This window comes from Quercus suber, unplaced genomic scaffold (assembly GCF_002906115.3).
Source record: "Quercus suber isolate HL8 unplaced genomic scaffold, Cork oak 2.0 scaffold_64, whole genome shotgun sequence".
Classification (NCBI taxonomy): domain Eukaryota; kingdom Viridiplantae; phylum Streptophyta; class Magnoliopsida; order Fagales; family Fagaceae; genus Quercus; species Quercus suber.
The window spans coordinates 540,143-545,791 of NW_027069529.1; positions in this window are offsets into that span (position 1 = coordinate 540,143).

The following is a 5,649-nucleotide window of genomic DNA, read 5'->3' on the forward strand; positions in this document are numbered from 1 at the left end:
AAATTTCGTTTCATCTTCTGCCGTTTGACTGTTTACATTACTTGGAATCTGATAATCCTTTTCAATAGGAAAATTAATTTGAGAAATAAAAGAAATTGAATAAACTGTTGATTTGAAGATACATATACAGTATACGTGTATAACCCAACAATTGATAGAAGGTTATTTAAACATAGAACCTGTGTCAAAACTTGAATGGAGGATGCATTCCTGAAATGATAGTAGACGGAACCATTGAGGTATATGATTCTGTTCCAAATTTGTGAAGTTGTCTGGATGCCTGAAGATTCTTACATGCTAGAGAACTGGTTGAAAATATATGTTAGATATATTATAACTCAAGTGGCCCATATTAATTATAAGCTCATGTACTTGTAGAACTAGCATATTAACCTTAAGTTAGTCTATAGTTAGCCTAGGATTGGTCATATATTCTCTAGTATATAAACCCTACATTGAGTTCATTTAAAGTGCTTAATATAATATATAGTCGTCAAAAGCTTATCACTATGTACTTAGGCCATTAGGCCGACCTATATAAACCTTTGTGTGTGTTCTCTTTTTCATACTTTCGCTCATCATTCAATCATCACAAACAATCACACAACAACTTTCACTATATATATATATATTTTTTTTTTTTGATGATGTACGAGAACTTCACTTAGATTAATTGCACATTGCAGAGCATACTGTACAACAATCTTCATTTTTAATCAAACTTCTACAAGCAACAAACTTCACCCACCATAACTATTTATTGGATAATCCAGGGACTTTTCATCCCTGACGGACGGGCTATGCAATTTATCATCATGCCAAGGAGGAAGAATTGGTTGAATATTTTTAAGCCCCCGGTGATCTTGGAGGGACTGAGAACCCATCAAGAATTAGTTTCTTTAGTTGAGCTTTTTACATCAACTAGTCGCAGAGACCCATGCGTGGGAATAAATAATTATTTTGTAATTGTAAGTGGAATAAATAATTATTTTATAATTGTCATATAATGTATAATTTGTTTTCTAAATTTTTTTGAAGATAATTTGTTCTTCTTAAAAATTAAACAATTTCTATTCAATCCAATTGCAATTAGGTCTACTTTGGTTCCATGCGGTCTAATAATATGGTCAATTTGTTCAATTTCGGTCCCATTCGGTTCATTTTGGACTAATTGGGCCTTAGATTGATTCTTTTTTTATGTTGTCTTTCCAAGTTTAGCTCAATAATTTGTTTTTTCTTCTTAATTTTTAGGTTGAAAAATTATGAAATTTTATTATATTTGGGCTAAACTCTTTAGTTTTGAGTTAAAAAATACAAACAAAATAGATGTTAGAAATTAGAAATATGAGCCCTAAAAATGATAAATATTCAAAAGTCCTATTCAGTCCACTTCAGTCCTATTCAATAAATTTTGTTTTCTTTGGTCCACTTTGGTTCTATTTGGTCCACTTTGGTCTTATTCAATCCATTTGGTCCACATTAATCCTATTTTGTACACTTTAGTTCTATCTGGTCCACATTGGTCTATTCCGCCACTTTGGTCCACTTATATCCTATTCGGGCCATTTGGTCCATTTTTTCTGCTTTGGTTCTATTCGGTTCATATTGGTCCTATCCGGTCCATTCTATCCACTTTGATCCTATTCTATCCTATTTGTTCCTATTCAATCCATTATGTCCACTTTGGTCCTAATTTGTCCATTCGTTTTTATTCAGTCCATTTCGGTCCTATTCAGTATACTTAGGTCCTACCTAGTCCAATTCGGTTCACCTTGTTCCAATTCAATCCTATTATGTTCATTCGGTCCACTTCGTTCATTTGGTTCAATTTGGTCCATTTTTGTGCACTTACATAAAGGGAAAAGACATGTTTAGGTTAAGAGCACCTATTCTAAATAAAAATTTATTAATATATATAGATCTCAAACTTGTAATATCTAAAATCTTAAACATAGTATTTATTATTACTACACTTTTGTTGAGTCGCATTAACTTTGCATTTCAATTTACTTCAGTCCGATCAAATTTAAGTAAAAGTCTTTCTAAACATGAAGGTTTTGAATATACAAATCTAATCTTTAGGACAATTACTCATTTGTTTTAAAGTCATTACTTTTAAATAAATTGCATGAGGTTGATTATACCTTCAAGTAAAATAAATAAATGTGTGTGTGTGTGTGTGTGTGTGTGACCTTTGGTCCCATCTCAAGCCACAAACTAAAGCCCAATTGGGTAGGCCCAAAAGGCTAACCCAATTAGAAATCAGTCATTATTTAATAAGTGTTATTAAATAAAGAAACTAGGTGAATGGTTTTAACGTACGTAAGATGAAAAGAAAAAGAAATCAGTTTTTCTCCACAAGGAGAAGGAGAAGGATTTTTCTTTGGGAATCTATGTACAAAAGACTGATTGAGAGACCACACATCTTGGGCACCATGTGGAATTGAGATGAAGATTGAAGGTATTCTCAAGTTTGGTTTTGAAATTCACTGCACCAAGGTACGCTTTCTATTCGTTGATTCTAGTAATTCATGGTTACATGTTTATCTTTCATGATTGAAGTAGATCCGTGTTTTTGTTGCTTCCGCTGCGTGTGTTTTTGTATGAGATACAAAAACCCAACAGTAGCTGCTCACTAATTTGATGATGGGGAAAGCTTGCACATAATTTCTTGAAACGTTCCCAATATTCATGTCGGGACTCTCCGTTGTGCTGCCTTACACCACATATTTCTTTTCAAATGTTGGCTGCCCTTGAAGCTGGGAAATATTTCTCCAAAAACAACCTCTTCATCTCGTTCCATGTTTTAATACTCCCGGAGGGTAGATAATAGAGCTAATCCTTAGCCGAATCCTTTAAAGAAAATGGAAAGACTCTTAATTTAATTTGATCTTCAGTCACCCCCATGGGCTTCATACTCATGCATACCACATGAAACTCCTTTAGATGCATGTGAGGATCTTGACCTGCAAGGCCATGAAAAGTGGGCAAGAGATGTATTAGTCCAGATTTTAATTCAAAAGTAGTAGTAGCATCTAAAGTAGGGAATGTTATGCATAAGGGTTGTTGATTCAAATCAGGGGCAGCAAGCTCTTTCAAAGTTTGATTTCCAGCCATGACTTCCTCCTCTTCTAAATCAAAATCACTAGCAAACAAGGAATCAAGAGCTAGATCGTGCTCTTCAAAAATTTTCCTAGTTTCCCTCCTTAACTTGCGCAAAGTTCTCTCTATTTTTGGGTTGTACTACAAATTACCTTGATTAGAATATTGAGTTACAGTCATAAACAATCAAGGAAACTCTAATAAACCATGAAAAACAAACTAGGAAAAATCTAGAGTAATGAAAATAAATCAAAATTCTATGCTAAAATACAAAAAATGCCTAAAAACCCTTAGAAACAGTGGAATCTAACCTCGAGAGGGTGGGGCTAGTAATCTAATAGATTAACTAGTCTTGCTCAGAACATCGTTTACCTTCAAAAAACTATACTATCAAGGCCTAGTTTTACTACAATCTGAATTCTGTCAAAACAATAATTTTTGAAAACTAACGATTTTTTTTTTTTTTGAAAATTTCAAGAACGAAATAAGGTTCACAAGAAGCACAAAAAATCAACTAGAATCACTCCCTGGCAACGGCGCCGAAATTTGGTGTGCTATCATAGGCAACCAAAAATAAAACCTATACTTCTAAAAGTATATGTAGTAGTACAAGTAAGGATCATTCCCTCAAAGAGTATGTAGCCTAATTTTATGCTTTGTGAACAAGGATGGGGGGTTTAAGTATAATGAAAACAATTGTAAGAAAAATAACCAAGGAACAATTCAAATTAAAGTATCAAAATTAATCAAGAGAACAAACCTTGGTCCAAGTCAACATCCACCATCGAAATTTTACAACTGATCATCGATACAAGTATATATCAATTCACACTTTGAATATTCATCATTGAAACTATTTTCCTATCTCTCCTTAGTTGTAGTTAATTAGAAAACAAGCGATCTAATTAACCCTAACTACTAAACAACCTAAGACAAGCACTAAAGATTTAATCTAGTAGCAGCCTTAAGAACTAGAGAGATCGATGAAGCTAAACGACACAAACACAAGCGGTTGCATTTAATTTAGTCGAGCGTTCTGCCTAAAATCTAATAATTTCTGACGCAACAAATCATTAAATCTTGGATGCTTCACAAGTTAGAGAGATCAAACAATTACAGATTTGATATCTAACATAGCAGTAGATTGCAACGAATAATAAACTAGTAGGCCTCCTAGTAATTAAACGAGACAATCATGAAAATAGGCATAGAAGAACATCCGATATTCAAAGTATAAACTGAACAATAAAAACAAATTAGATCTCACAATTTTGTTGATTCCGAGGCTTCAGTTTCCTTCGACCAAGTATAAAAGTTTTAGCCACATAGGGCCACAACAGAAAACTCAAAGGAGAAAATCAAAGAAGAGGGGAGAGAGAGGCGTGTGTGTTTGTCCAATCTGGTTTCTCCTCCCCCTTTTACACGTTTATTCCCACTTTCCCAAGTGTAACACCCCGGCCCAATTTTATAATTAAACTATATGTTTAAGTGGTTAATTACTATTTTAATCCACTTTCTTTTTATAATTAATATAAGAGTATTAATCAGCATATTATTTTATAATATCTTTGAATAAGAATTGTAAAGATCATAAATAATTGAATGGTTAATTTTATTATGTATATATATACTAAGAATGGACAAAGCTATATTAAATCATTAAGTTATGAGATATATATATATATATATATAGTTGTTGGACTATATTAAGTGGCTAAGTTATGATATATATATATATATATATTTAGTATGATGCATGGTTGGTGTTGTAAATAGTCATATGATGCATGAGTTGTGATAGTAGAAATTCCACTTACTTGCAACCAATGAGAATTCAACACATGTAAAGCCAAAGTTTCATGCATCTTGTCAAGCCAAAGACCAAGACTTGGTGGCCATGCAATCACCAAGTTCCACCTCATTTTTCCTTGACTCTTCAATGTAATTAGAACATGCAAGCAACTCACTTCCTCTCATTTCCCACGGGTCACACAAATCTGAAGTTTCACCTCACTTTTCTCTCTTTTCTCTTGAGGAAAGTGCTAGGAAGCTTCCTTGAGTCTTCTCTCTAGTCCACGGGTTCACACACTCAAAAGGAAGACAAAAGTCTTCTCCCTTATCTTATTTTCTTCGGCTCCCCCAGAGGTCCAGCAGCTCCTTATCTTCTTTCTCCCTTCCTTTTTCTTTGTTCTTGGTTTTTCTTCTCTCTTTGCTCTTGCACGGCAGCATCTCTCCCTCACTCTCACGCCAAAAATCATTGATATCTCTCTAAGAAGAAATTAAGAGCCTAAACACTAGGGTTTCATCTTCAAAGTGTGTGGGTAAGTTAATTAAACCTCATATGTTTTTGGGTGTTTTGATAGTATAATTGTTTTGTTTATTTTCCTTCTTTGTTCTCTGTTCTGATTTTAGAAGATGAACTTATGATTCTGTTTTAGTGACTTGAAAGTTTGATGATATTTGGTCTATTGGATGATTATTTAGGTATTTTAATATGTTTATTATAGGAATAAAAATACCTAAGTGATATGAAGGCCAATTTCTATT